A 14,922-nucleotide genomic window follows, 5' to 3' on the forward strand; every position below is an offset into this window, starting at 1 on the left:
TTCCTGAGCCATGAGAGGCTTGGAAACCAGCTACAAGCCTGTCAGAAGAGCAAGTCTAAGGTCAAGGGCCCTGAGTGCAGGCTCAAGGGCTCCTTTCAGGCATGTAAGCTTGGGCACTTGTATAACCCACAGAGTGAGTGATGAAAAGTTCAAGGCTTCGCCCAAAGGTAGGTACATTTTTAATGCTGTCTGGTTGATTTTAAAATAAAGGAAGCAAGAAAACATGGAGATGTGAATTTTGTTCACCTCAGTTATTTTTTTTCCCCTGGGGTGCTGGCCCTCCCAGTGGCACTTTGTCGGGTGCGAATGAGCAGTGTGCAGCTGCGCAGGGAGAGCCCCCAGAAGTCCCCACAGAGGCCTGGTGAGTGCTTGGCCAGCAGTCAGCCGGGGAGCTGGCCCCAGAGGTGGGAGGTAGGGCAAGACTGCCAACATAAGGTGAACTGGGACAGAAAGAACCAGAAGGGAGTGTAGATCCAGAGGGGAGGAGCAGGAAGGAGAATGGAAGACTAGGTACTGGAGCAGGGAGGGAGCCGGAGCCAGCCAGGAGCAAAGGGAAGGGGGAGTGGCCCGGGAGGCTGCTGCTGCTGCCTGGCCTGGTCATTGGGTACATTGGGTGTAGGTGTGTCTGGCTGGCTGGCTGGTTCGGACTTGGACCTACAGATTGCAATAGAATGTCATCAAGGGAGGTCATGTGCTTGCCAAGTGAGGACAGCAGAGTCCAGCAACTGCAAACAGTAGTTGCAGTAACCGGCCTCTGAGTTATCATCACACTCAACCACTTTTATGCCAACCAATTTTACTTCCTTTTTTTTTACTTAAATTGGCCACACAAAAGGTTTATTAAAGATCTCAAAACAAAATATTAGAATAGGCAACTAGAGGAAGTTGTGAACTCACTGCTGTAAATTTTTTTTTTTTTTTAAATAATAAAGTATTGTTTGAGGAGACAATGCAGGCACTCTGAATAAAATTCAAGAGTTTCCAACTATTATAATAACTGGAGGAATAGTTTAAACAGAGAAGAAGATACACTTTGATGGTTACAAGAGGGCGGAGGGAGGGGGGGGAGGGAGATGGGTTTTCACTAATTAGATAGTACCAAACCGAACCCAGTGCCGTCGAGTCAATTCCGACTCATAGCGACTCTAGAGGCCAGAGTAGAACAATAAGAATTATTTCAGGTAAAGGGAAAGATGATACACAATATAGGCAAGGTCAGCACAACTGGCTAAACTAAAAGCAAAGAAGTTTCCTAAATAAACTGAATGCTTCAAAGGCCAGCTTAGCAGGGGTGTGGGTCTGGGGACCACGGTTTCAGGCGACATCTAAGTCAATTGGCATAATAAAATCTATTAAGAAAACATTCTGCATCCCACTTTGGAGAGTGGCATCTGAGGTCTTAAACACTAGAAAGCGGCCATCTAAGATGCATCAATTGGTCTCAACCCACTTGGAGCAAAGGAGAATGAAGAACACCAAAGACACAAGGTAATTATGAGCCCAAGAGACAGAAGGGACCACGTAAACCAGACACTGCTTCGACCTGAGACCAGAAGAGCTAGATGGTGCCCGGCTACAACTGCCCTGTTAGGGAGTGCAATGGAGAGCCCCTGAGGGAGCAGGAGAGCAGTGGGATGCAGACCCCAAATTCTAGTAAAGAGGCCAGACTTAACGGTCTGACTGAGACTGGAGGGACTGGAGGTCATGGTCCCCAGGCCTTCTGTTAGCCCAGGACAGGAACCATTTCCAAAGCCAACTCTTCAGACAGGGATTACACTGGACTATGGGATAGAAAACGATACTGGTGAAGAATGAGCTTCTTGGATCAAGTAGACACATGAGACTGTGTTGGCATCTCCTGTCTGGAGGGGTGATGAGGGGGCAGAGGGGGTCAGAAGCTGGCCGAATGGACACGAAAAGAGAGAGTGGAGGGAAGGAGTGTGCCATTTCATTAGGGGGAGAGCAAGGAGTATACAGCAGGGTGTGTATAAATTTTGGTATGAGAGGCTGACCTGGTTTGTAAACTTTCACTTAAAGCACAATAAAAAAAAAAAAAAAAAAATTTAAGAGGTTCCAAAAGGTACATGGGGCATCTCCCTTCCTGCCCAGCCCCAGCAAGCCAGTTCCCTTCTCCAGGGCAATCATGGTTACCATTCCTTTTGTGTTTCTCCAGAGATGATTTGTGCGTATAAAATGCAAATACATAGGTGTGTGTATACATTGCCTCTTTTTTTTTTTTTTTTTTTTGCACAAGTGGGTTCCAAGCTTACACAGAGTTCTTCACCCTGATTTTTCTCTTAACAATATGCCTTGGTGATTGCCCTATATCAGGACAGAGATAGAACATCCCTCTTAAAGACTGGGGGTGTCCCTTTCATGGATGTACCATTCGTTTTTTAACTAGGTCCCAGTATTTTGCTGCTGCAGGTGATGTTTCCGTGATTAACCTGACACATAAACTTGACGTTGGCACGTGTACCTGTAGAATAAATTCCTAGAAGCATCTGTGTCTTAGTGTCTTGTGCTGCCGTAACAGAAATACAACAAGTGGGTGACTTTAAAGAACAAATTAATTTTCTCACAGTTCAGGAGGCTGAAAGTCCAAACCAGGGTCTCAGCTCTGTTGAGTCCTTCCTTGTTGGTAGCCCTGGGCCTTCCTTGGTCTTTTTGCAGTCCTCGTGTGGCATCTGTCTTCCCCTCGTGTGTGTATTTCTGTGTCTAATCTGCTCTTTTTTTTTTATTTTATTGCTCAGAGTGATTAGATTTAGAACCCACAGTACTGTGTACAGTCTAATTTACATAACAAAGAAAACCCTATTTCCAAACAGGATTACATCCACGGGTATAGGGGTTAGGATTCCAACACATATTTGGGAGTAACACAGTTTAATCCATAGCATTCCGCCTCTTGAGGCAAGGGTCTGAGTCTTATTCATGTTGGGAGCACCAACAGTTCACATGGGGTGGGCACATAATTGTTGCTCTATAAATGCTGAAAGTGTGACAGGATGTTAAATACGGGGCTCTTCATCAGGCCCAGATGGTTTCAAAGGGGAAGTCTACCAAACCTTCAGGGACCAGGTAGTCCCCACGCTCCATAAAATGTTCCAGAGCACGGAAAATAAAAGTAAACTTCCTAAACCTTTTTATGAAACAAGGATAACATCAGTATCTAACCCTGATAAAGACGGCATTAAAAAAAAGAATACTACAGACCAATTTTGCTTGTTCCTATCAACTCTGAAATATTAAGTAAAATATTAGCAAACAGAATCCAATAGAACATTAAGACGACCACGACCTGGTCAATTTGTTCTAGGAATGCAAGATTGGGTCTGTTTTAAGAAATCCATGAGTACGTTGTTGTTGATTTTGTTTTTGTTTGTGGAGACCACGTGTGTTACAGAGCAAAACTGCTCCACAGGGTTTTCTTGGCCATGGCACAGAGGTTAAGAGTTCACCTGCTAACCAAAAGGTTGGTGATTCAAATCCACCAGCTGCTCTGCTAGAGAAAGACGTGGCAGTCTGCTTCTGTAAAGATTACAACCTTGGAAACCCTATGAGGCAGTTCTACTCTGTCCTATAGGTACACTATGAGTCAGAATTGACTCAAAGGCAAGGGTTTTGGGGTTTTTTGGGAATCTTTATGGAAGCAGATTACCAGGCCTATTTCTTTCAAGGTGCTGCTGGGTATATTCAGACCACCAAACTTTTGGTTATCCAGCAAGTGCAAACTATTTGTGCCGCCCAGGGACCTTCATGAATATGTTGTTGGTTGTTGTCACGTTGACCCAACTCATGGTGACCTTATGTATAACAGAATGAAACGTTACCTGGTCCTGTGCCATCCTCACAATTGTTGGCATTTTTGAGCCCACTGTTGTACCAATCCATCTAGGAATGCATGGTTGGATCAATTTTAGGAAATCCATGAATATGTTATACCATATTAATACATATAAGGAGAAAGATCATATGACTATGTCCATAAGCCAAAAAAAAAAAAAAAAAAAAAAACCTGTTGCCACTGAATCAATTCTGACTAATAGCAACCCCTACAGGACAGAACAAAACTGCCCCATAGGGTTTCCAAGGAGCAGCTGGTGGATTCGAACTGCTGGCCTTTTGGTTAGCAGCCGTAGCTCTTAACCGCTTCGCCACTAGGACTCCAACTATCTCCATAGCTGATGAAAATCCTGCGTCAAAATTCAACACCCAATCCTGATGAAAACACTCAGAAAAATAGGAATTGATGGATACTTTCTTAGCATGATAAAATGTGTATACATGAGTTCTAAAGCCAGCATTTTATATAATGGGGAAACACTAGAGGCATTTCCACTAAGATCAGGAACAAGTTAAGGATGCCTTGTATCTCCACTATTATCAGTATTGTACAAGAGGTATTGTTATTGCTGCGTTCCTTGTTTCTCAGTGTCATGCTGGCTGTACTTCTTCCAAGAGAGATTTGTTTGTTTGTTTGGCAATCTGTGGTATATTCAACATTCTTCCCCAACACCCATATTCAAAGGTGTCATTTCTTCTTTGGTCTTCTGCATTCATTGTCCAGCTTTCGCGTGTATGTGAAGCGATTGAAAATACTATGGTTTGGTCCTCAAAGTGACATCTTTGCTTTTCAACACTTTAAAGAGGTCTTTTGCAGTGGCTTTACCCAACGTAACATGTCGTTTGATTTCCTGACCACTGCTTCCATGGGCTTTGATGGTGAATCCAAGTAAAATGAAATCCTTGGCAACTTCAATATTTTCTCCCTTTATCATGATGGTGCTTATTGGTCCAATTGTGAGGATTTTTGTTTTCTGAAGGCTGTGGGTTTTGATCTTCATCAGTAAGTGCTTCAAGACCCCTTCACTTTATCCAAGCAAGGTTGTGTCATTTGCATATTGCAGGTTGTTAATGAGTCTTCCTCAAATCCTGATGCCACATTCTTCTTCATATAATCCAGTTTCTTGGATCATTTGCTCAGCATACAGATTGAATAAACATGGTGAACGAATACAACCCAGATGCACACATTTGCTGACTTTAAATTGTGCAGTATCCCCTTGTTCTGTTTGAATGACTGCCCCTTGGCCTGTGTACAGGTTCCCCATGAGCATAATTAGGTATTCTGAAATTCCCACTGTTTGCATTGTTATCCATAATTTGTTATGATTCATACAGTAGAATGCCTTTGCATAGCCAATAAAACACAGGTAAACATCTTTCTGGCATTCTCTGCTTTCAGCCAAGAGCCATCTGACATCAGCAATGATATCCCTCGTTTCAAGTCCTCTTCTGAATCGGCCTTGAATTTCTGGCAGTTCCCTGTTGATGTACTGCTGCTGCCGATTCTGAATGAAAATAAACTCTAAAGTATATTTTGAATCAAAGTGTGTTCTAAAAACTCTATAATTAAAGCAATTTGTTACTTGTGCATGAATAGACAGACCAGTGAAACAGAATAGAAAGTTCAGAAATAGATCCAAGAACATGGGGAAATTTAATGTATGATAAAGGTGGCGTTTCAAACCACTGGGACAAAGATGGGCTTGTTAAGAAATGTTCAGGACAGCTGATTAGTATTTGTGAAATGATGACATTGGGTCTGGGTCTCACACAATGGATAAGCTCCGAAAGGATCAGTGATCTAAATATAAAGAAATGAAATATCCAAGTACTGGGAAGAAATATGAGCAAATTCCTCTATAACCTGGGTGTATGGAAAAGTTTTCTAGCTGACTCAAAATCCAAATGAATTGACTGCATTAATTTTTTTTTTCCACAGTAAAAAAAAAAAAAACACTATAAACAAAGGCAAAAGACCAAGGACAAATTTGGAGAAAATATTAGCAACATATATCACCAAGGGAAAATATCCCTAATATATAGGGTTCCTGTAAAGGATTACAGCCAACCAAACCCTATAAGGCAGTTCTACTCTGTCATATGGGGTCACTATGAGTTGAAAATAACAAGGAAACTACGTATTCATTTACCTTTTGACCCAGCAACCCCACTTCTAGGAATTTACCCTGATCTTAAAAAAAAAAAAAAAAAAAAGAAACCCATCGAGTCAAGCCTATTCTGACTCATAGTGACCCAACAGGACAAAGTAGAGCTGCCCCATAGAGTGGTGGATTCGAACTGCCAACTTTTTGGTTAGCAGTCATAGTTCTTAATCGCTGTGCTACCAGGACTCCATCCTGATCATATACCTCTAGTAATATGCAAATATAATTAGTTATTTTTATAGTATTATTTGTAATTGTAAAATATTGGAAACAACCTAAAGGAAAATATATAGAAGAATAGTTCAGAATTTAAATTAAAGGACATTCACACCATGGACTATTCTGCAGAAGCTAAAAAGAGTGTAGAAGATTTCTACAAGTCGATGTGGAACGATTCCCAGGATATGTTCTTCAGTGAAAAAAAAAAAAAAAAGAAGCAGCAAAATGCAAGAGTATCCATTGTATGCTACCTGTTGTATAAGAAAGAAGGGGAAATAAGAAAATATACAGGCACCTGTTCACCCCTGTGAAAAGAAACTCAGGACAGTAGACCAGAAAGTAACAAGATCGATTATGTAGTGGGGTGGGTGGGAATAGGATGGAATGAATAGGGAGGGGGATTTTGACACTTTCTACTTTTCTGTATATAGCTTTTTCTACAGTTTTGACTTTTAGAACTATGTTGTATTTCAGTACTCAAAAAAAAAAAAGGACTAATTAAATCAAAGACGAGAGGAGCAAAAATGTAATACAAATAGAAACAAGTGAACATAAGCTGCCTTCAAATGGCTAACGTGGCCACACTGGATGGAGAAGAGACAGAAATAACCTAATAAACCTTGAACACTGTATTTTGGCTACTTTTAACTAAGTAGCCTCAGGCAAAAGACAAAAAGAACTGAAAATAAATATTAAACTCTTGTTAGTAGGTTTGATCCTTACTGTGTTATGGGTTATTAATTATGAAACCAGGACTGAGCAAATAAGTAAATATATTGAGAGTAATGGAACCAACTTTTTTCCTGTTGGAGAGAGGGGGAAAATATGGAGGGAGAGAAGACTTGAATGAGTGGTACTGGGCTGAAATTGGAGGTATCTGTGTGAACTCAGGATTTCTAAGAGAGGTAGATACAGAAATATAGATACAGATAGATTACCTAGGTGGCGCAAACGGTTAAGCGCTCAACTGCTATCCGAAAGGTTGGAGCACAGTTCCCCAATGCACATGGGGTCAAATGGAGATTTGCAAAACTCTGAAGCTAAGACAATGGTATTCTATCAATGTTAATTTCCTACCTTGATAATTTTACTGAGGTTATATATGAAAATATTCTAGTTTTTAGAAAATCACACCAAAATGTTGAGGGGTGAAAAGTCGTTAACTCTGCAACTTGCTATCAGACAATCAGAAAAACAACACTAATTAGCTATGTACGTAGTTATATGTTTTAAGGCGCCCTGGTGGCGCACTCGGCTGCTAACCGAAAGGTGGACGGTTGAAACCCACCCAGCAGCTCTGAGGGAGAGAAAGACCTGGTGATCTGCTGCCATAAAGATTACAGCCTAGAAAACCTTATGGGACAGTTCTACTCCGTCACATTGGGTTGCTACGAGTCAGAATCTGCTTGATAGTACACAACAACTACATATATTTGATACTTATATAATTTTATTTTATATATTTGAAGGGAGAAAGGCAGGAATGAAAAACCAAACACAGTAAAATGTTACCATTTGGGAAATCTGGGTAAAGGCTACCCAGAAGTTCTTTTTACTATTTTTGCAACTTTTTTAGAAGTCAGAAATAACTTCGAAATAAAATATTTTCTAAAATGCAGCTTTTTTCAGATTCAGTTTCAGCCAGGATTGCTAACTGCACCCACATCCCAAAACAAAGTGCTCTGCCATCTAAAGCCGTCCTGACAACAAACCAGTTAAGAACTCCCCTCCCATATCCGGCCTATAGCAGAAGGAGGAGAGAGGCAGGTGGGAGCGGATGAAGGCAGAATGAGGAGAACCCTAGGCGCGGTGGTTGGGGCGCTGTGTGCACTTCACTTCCTCTGCCCTAGGGGGTGGGTGGTTCGGGGGTGCCTCCTTCACCACTAGCTGAGTGGAAGGGACTTCCAGGAGGCCAAGCAGAGCTTGACTGCTCCCTCTGAATCCTGGGAGGCTCAGAGGCTGAGGTCAGACCCAGGCCTGGAAAAGCCCACAGGTGAGACAGTGGCGACAGGGGCGTCACTAGGGTTGGTGTCACCCAGTGTGGTAACTCATGGTGTCACCCCCCCATGGACCTCCTCCTGTACCAGACCACAGAGAATCCTTAGTAACGTTTTTTTGTGTGTGTGCTAACGTTACTTGTAAATCATAGTTCCCACATATCACTCATTCTTTTCCTTTAATCACTACTCCATTCTCAAAAGTTATTAATACGGGTTCACAGATACTAATTATCACAATATTGTAGCTAAAACATCAGAAAATTTGACAAAATCAGCCACTGTAAAAACCCCAGCAGCAATGAAAACAACAGCAGGCGCTTCCTGCATGTGCAGAGAAAAAACCACGTGACTGGGAGCTTCATTGTCATTGGGTAATAATGACAGCTCTGACCAAGGCACGTAAGAAGGTTCAAAAAGTAAATTAACATAGAGTTTTAGCCTTTCATAAGCTGGGCTTATGAAAAATGTTTTTGTTGTTTAACTACAGGGATATTTTAATAGTCATTTTGGTGTCACCCCTCTGACAGTGTCACCCAGTGCAGTCCACACCTCCTGCACCCCCCTAGTGACAGCACTGAGGCCAGCCGCTGGCCTTGCTGCTGCTCTGTGGCAGAATCAAGAGATGCCACGACTGTGTGTGTATCGGTGGGGGCGGGGAGGGGTCCTTGTCAGGCAGTGCATGACCAGAGGTTTCCTGGAACCAGCTGAGGACCTTGGGGAAGAGAGGTAAGGGCCGTGGGGGGTGGGGCCGGGGAGTGGGCAGGGGACCCGATTGAGGTGTTCCTTGAGTGGGGTGTCCCAAACAGCCAGCAGGAGGCATTGCCCAAGAAGGGAACTGCAGTGTGCATCAGCGTAAGGGCACCAAAGGACCCCCAAAACAACCCGCCAAAAAAGAGAGCCAGCTGGAGTCATCTGCTCCGGCCAGAGCAAAGCCATACCAGGGGACATGGGTGCCAAGCAAGGAAAACCTTCCCTGCCCCTCCTCCTCCTCCCACTCCCATCCCCACACCTCCCATGGAGGAGCTGGGGCGGTGGGAGTGGAAAGAGCTGGAGGAGAAGCTGGAGCTCAAAAAAACTACAGAAACCCCCTCGGGTTCCTCCTCCGTAAATGGAGATTACAGTCACACTCCCTATTGCATTAGAATTAAAAGAGGTAATTAATGAAAGTGCTTTGGCGCAGTGCCTGGCAAGGAAGTGCTTGTAAATTTCCCTCTGGCAGTGGGTCCCTAGATTCCTGGTTCTGGGTGATCAATCTCTGTGGAATTATAGCCACAGGAACCAGAGAGACAAATGCGGGTAGAGAGAAGGGCCTCTAGGCTGGCTGTTAAGAATTAGGCAGACTGTCATGGCCTCAGTCCCCAAACTCCGAGCTTCTGGAGGGAACCAGACGGAAGCCAACAAGACCACGGGGGTCGGCTGGCATGGGTCCTGGGTGCAGGTGGTGAGGCTACCCAAGGACCTGGGCAGATTGGGGCTCCCCTACTGGTGAGGCTGAATTGCCGGCCACACTGCCTGCTCAGTCAGGACGGGCTTGGGTGAGCCCTGCCCAACTTGTTGAAGATAGCAGCGCCTAGGCTGAGGGGGCCTGGGGCAGCATCACTGACAACCCCAACTGCCCAGTAACCTCTGTGCAAATTAGAGATAGGCACCTCTACCTCCAGACACTCGACTGCCATTCTCAATGTGAATGGCGCCCTCTAGAGTTCTGCAGATATTCTGGGCTCTCTGTCTTTCTGGTCAGTGTGCCCTTTAAGGGGAGGGTCTGTGTCTTACTCATCTTTGAAACATTAAAGGCCTGCGCCTCCACTCGTCTGTCAGTTTGTCATACTGTCGGGGCTGTGTGTGCTGTGTTGCTGGAAGCTATGCCACTGGTATTTCAAATACCAGCAGGCTCACCCATGGCGGACAAGCTTCAACAGAGCCTCCGGATTAAGACTGACCAGGAAGAAGGACATGGCGATCTACTTCTAAAAACACTGGCTGGTGAAAACCTTATGAATAGCAGAGGAACACTGTCTAATATCGCCCAAGAAGATGACCCCCTCAGGTTGGAAGGCACTCAAAATACAACTGAGGAAGAGCTGCCTCCACAAAGTTGAGTCGACCTTAATGATGTGGATGGAGTAAAGCTTTCAGGACCTTCATTCGCTGAAGTAGCATGGCTCGAGATGAGAAGAAAAAGCAAAGATGTCACCTTGAGGATTAAGGTGCACCTGACCCAAGCCTTAGTGTTTTCAATTGCCTCATGTATGCATGCTGGACAATGAATACGGAAGCCTGCAGAATTGATGCCTTTGAATTATGGTGTTGGCGAAAAATATTGAATATACCATGGACTATCAGAAGAACAGAAACCATGGTGGCGTAGTGGTTAGGAGCTGCAGCCGGTAACCAAAAGGTCAGCAGTTCAAATCCACCAGGCACTCTCTGGAAGCTCTATGGGGCAGTTCTACTCTGTCCTATAGGGTCGCTATGAGTCGGAATCGACTTGATGGCAACGGGTTTGGTTTTTTGGCTACCAGAAGAACAAATAAGTCTGTTTTGGAAAAAGTACAGCCAGAATGCTCTTTAGAAGTGAGGATGGCAAGACTTCATCTCACGTACTTTGGACATATTACCAGAAGGGACCAGTCCCTGGAGAACATCATACCTGGTAAAGTAGAGGGTCAGTGAAAAAGGGGAAGACCCTCAATAAGATGGACTGACACAGTGGCTGCAACAATGGGCTAAAACATAGCAACAATTGTGAGGATGGTGCAGGACCAGGCTGTGTTTCATTCTCTTATACATAGGGTTGCTATGAGTCGGAATTGACTTGATGGCACGTAACAACAACAACGAAGGCGAGCAACTGGGGCAGGCTTGGTGACTACTTGTTTGCAATTGGAGGAAGTTCTAGGTGACAGCACCACGACACACTTGTTATGAATATTTGAGTTGGTGGACCAGCTATCTAGCCTTTCTGAGCCTCATCTGTAAAATGGGAATAATAATACTTCCTTGGGCTGGAATGGAGCCCCTGGGTGATGCAGATGGTCAGTGTGCTTGGCTGCTAAGCAAGAAGCTGGAGGTTTGAGTCCACCCAGAGGCACCTCAGAAGAAAGGGCTGGTGATCTACTTCCAAAAAATCAAGCACCGAAAACCCTATGGAGCAGAGGTCCACTTTGACACACATGGGGTCACTGTGAGTCAGAGCTGACTTAATGGCAACTGGTAGTTTGGGCTGGAATAATATTTCTGGCCCTAGATGCTCAGTCATAATAGCCAACATTTACTAAAAGTCGAACAAGTTGCCATGCGGTCGATTCATGGAACCCCACGTATGTCAGAGTAGAACTGTGCTGCAGAGGGTTTTCAATGGTTGATTTTTCAGAAGTAGATCGCCAAGTCTTCCTCCCAAGGCATCTCTGGTGGACTCAAACCACCTATCTTTTGGTTAGCAGCTGAGTACTTGAACCGTTTATACCACCCAGGGGCTCCTGTAATAACACTATTAAGTAAGTATTACTAACGCTATGACGCAAATATCGCAAACGGTGTAAAGTGAGGTTTGAAGAGGTTAAGTAACTAACCAGGTGTCCCACTGCCAGGGAGTGGTGCAGCAAAGAGTCAAACACCAGGCTCCGGGGCTTGGAAAGCCTGATCTTATGCATGAATGTTTGTAGCCGGTCAGAACGGACTCTCCTTGGTTGTATATGTCTGTTTCTCACCTTGGGTGACCTGAAAGGTGCAGATTCAGAACCCACTCCTCGCCCCCAGGATAAGTGGCAGAACTGGCACCCAGGCAGTGCTAAGATTGGATTTGCTGTGAAGAACAAAACAAGCTGAGACTAATCAGAGTGTTCTGACATTCTGAACTTGGGGGAGAGGAGGACTGAATCCAAAAAACCCAGCTGGGATGAGTGACATCTTAGTCAGGGAGCTGACAGCAGATGTGAAACAAGCCACTGAGATCTGGGGGGTGCTGAGAAGAAGGTTCAAAATAGGAAGTGGTGCTGAGCTCAGGTGAGAACTTAAGGCTGTGTTCTATGTGCCTCCAGCCCTAGCTGGCAGCCAAGAGACTCCAGGTCACTTCAGGTCACGGGAATTTAGCAGGAGGAAAGGGCAGCTGCTTTGCTCTGGGGTCTGGATCATTTGTCATGAACTTTCTCCCTGCCCTTCCTTCCAGTCCCAGCATGGAGAAGCTAACTGGGCTGGTTCAACCCCGACTGATGGGAAATGGATCTTAATGATCAGCCACTGGTCTCGGGTCCAAGAAGTAATTAACAGGGTGGCAGGATGGGTTTCACGAGAACCAATATTCATCGAGTCTTTGCTCAAACAGCGTGGTGAGTTCTCTTTGTTAGCTCACTGAATCCTCACAACAACCACATGAGGTAAGGAGAAAGTACTGTTATTACTCCCACTTTACAGATGGGCAAACAAGTTCAGAGAGGTTAAGTGACTTTCCCAAGGTCACTAGCTAGTATGCTGCAGTCAGGGCTGGCATGCTTGCCTGGGAGCTTGTACCCCTTAACCACGTTGTTAGTTGCCATCAAGTTGATTTCAACTCATGATGACCCATGTACGCAGAGTAGAACTTCTCCATAGGGTTTTCAAGGCTGTGACGTCTTGGAAGCAGGTTGCCAGGCCTTTCTTCTGAGGTGCCTACCAGCCTTTCAGCTGGTAATCCAGCACTTAGCCATTTTGAGAACCGTATTAAAAAGTGCCGGCTGCTGTTTTTTCCAGAGGGGGCAGCAGGGGCAGTGTAACCGGCAAGCACAGCTAATAACTGTTGAGGGCTCACTAAGTACCAAGAATGGTGCTAATCTTTCAAGGCCAGTTCAAATCCCATCTCGATCATGTGTTCATTCATTGATCCATTCAGTATACTGAATGTCAGGGACTATGCTGGGTGTTTTATTGACATAATATAATCTTCACAACGTTCTAGGGCGTTGTTGTTGTTAGGTGTCACCGAGTTGATTCCGTACAACAGAACGAAACACTTTCTGGTCCTGCGCCATCCTCACAATCTTTTTATGCTTGAGTGCATTGCTGCAGCCACTGAAGCCATCTCGTTGAGGGTCTTCCTCTTTTTCCCTGACCCTCTACTTTACCAAGCATGATGTTCTTCTCCAGTGGCTGATCCCTCCTCATAACATGTCCAAAGTATATGAGACGTAATCTCACCATCCTTGCTTCTAAGGAGCATTCTGGTGTGCTTCTTCAAGACAGGTTTGTTTGTTCTTTTGGGAGTCCATGGTATCGTCAATATTCTTCACCAATGCTACAGATCTTCAAACTTCCTTATTCATCATCCAGCTTTCATAAGCATATGAGGTGATTGAAAACCCCATGGCTTGGGTCAGGGGCTGCTTACTCTTCAAGGTGACATCTTTGCTTTTCAGCACTTTGAAGAGGTCTTTGGCAGCAGATTTGCCCAGTGCAATGCGTCTTTTGATTTCTCGACTGCTGCTTCCATGGGTGTTGACAAGTAATGTTCTGGGGTGGCAACTATTATAATTCCCATTTTGCGAAAGAAGACTGAGGCTCAGAAAGGAAGTTACTCAAGCTCACACAGCTGGTGGATTCTCAGGAGCAGTACTCTAGTCAGATCCGTGACTCACTCCCTGCTGAGGGGAAGGGCTTGATTGAGAAAGCAGGGCCTTGGGCAATGTCCAGGAATCTTTCCCCCACACAGGGCCAGGCTGCCCCACCCTTGGGGAACGGGGGCTGGTCTACCTGCCCAGTGTGTGGTCTGTGTGTCTGTCCCCTTCCCTTTAACTCAGGCCCCGGACTGAAACAGCAAGGAGGGGAGGAAGCTAAGGCGGACAGCTTTCCTTCAGTCCTTGTCCCTCTCTGGTCTCCAACCACACCAGTAGCTGCCCCCCACCCCATTCTGCAGTGTCCATGTCGTCAGCCCCTCCTCCAAGCTATCTGGCTCATCCCATCCCTCCCTCCCCCCCAATTTACAGACGGGAAAACTGAGACCTCTCCCAAGACCTCATCCTACAAAACCCAGGATGAAAACCCAATTTCCCAAGTTTTGATCCAGCGTTCTCTCCATTCTTCCTCCCGAGAAATCATTCCCAGGAATGCAGACAAGCCAAGGCGGTTCTACTTTGTCTTATAGGGTTGCTTTGGGTTGGAATCAACTTTATGGCAATAAGTTTGATTAATACCAGCGTCACAGGGCTGCTGAGTGCTTTAAGTGGGTAATATGTGCACAAAAGCATCCAGAATACAGTAGGTGCTCAGCCAACCTTAAGTCCAACCTTTGTCCCCAAAGAACTTATGTGAGGGGACCCCCCACACACACACAAACCAAAACCGTTGCCATGAAGTCAATGTGACCCCATGTATTAGGAGTAGAACTTAGCACCCTAGGGTTTTCTTAGCTTCAGTCTTTACATATGTAGATCGCCAGGTCTTTCTTCCATAGTGAAAGGAGCCCTGATGGCGTAGTGGTTGAGTGCTCAGCTGCTAACCAAAAGGTCGGCAGTTGGAACCCACCAGCTGCTCCACCGGAGAAACACCTGCTTCCCTGAAGATTTTCAGCTTTGGAAACCCTATGGGCAGTTCTACTCTGTTCTATAGGGTCTCTCAATCAGAATCCTCTCAATGGCGATGGGTTCTTCCACAGCACCCTGGGTGGATTCCAACCGCCAACCTTTTGGCTCAAACCCACCGCCGTCGAGTCGATTCCG

This window comes from Elephas maximus, chromosome 4 (genome assembly GCF_024166365.1).
Source record: "Elephas maximus indicus isolate mEleMax1 chromosome 4, mEleMax1 primary haplotype, whole genome shotgun sequence".
Taxonomy (NCBI): Eukaryota; Metazoa; Chordata; class Mammalia; order Proboscidea; family Elephantidae; genus Elephas; species Elephas maximus.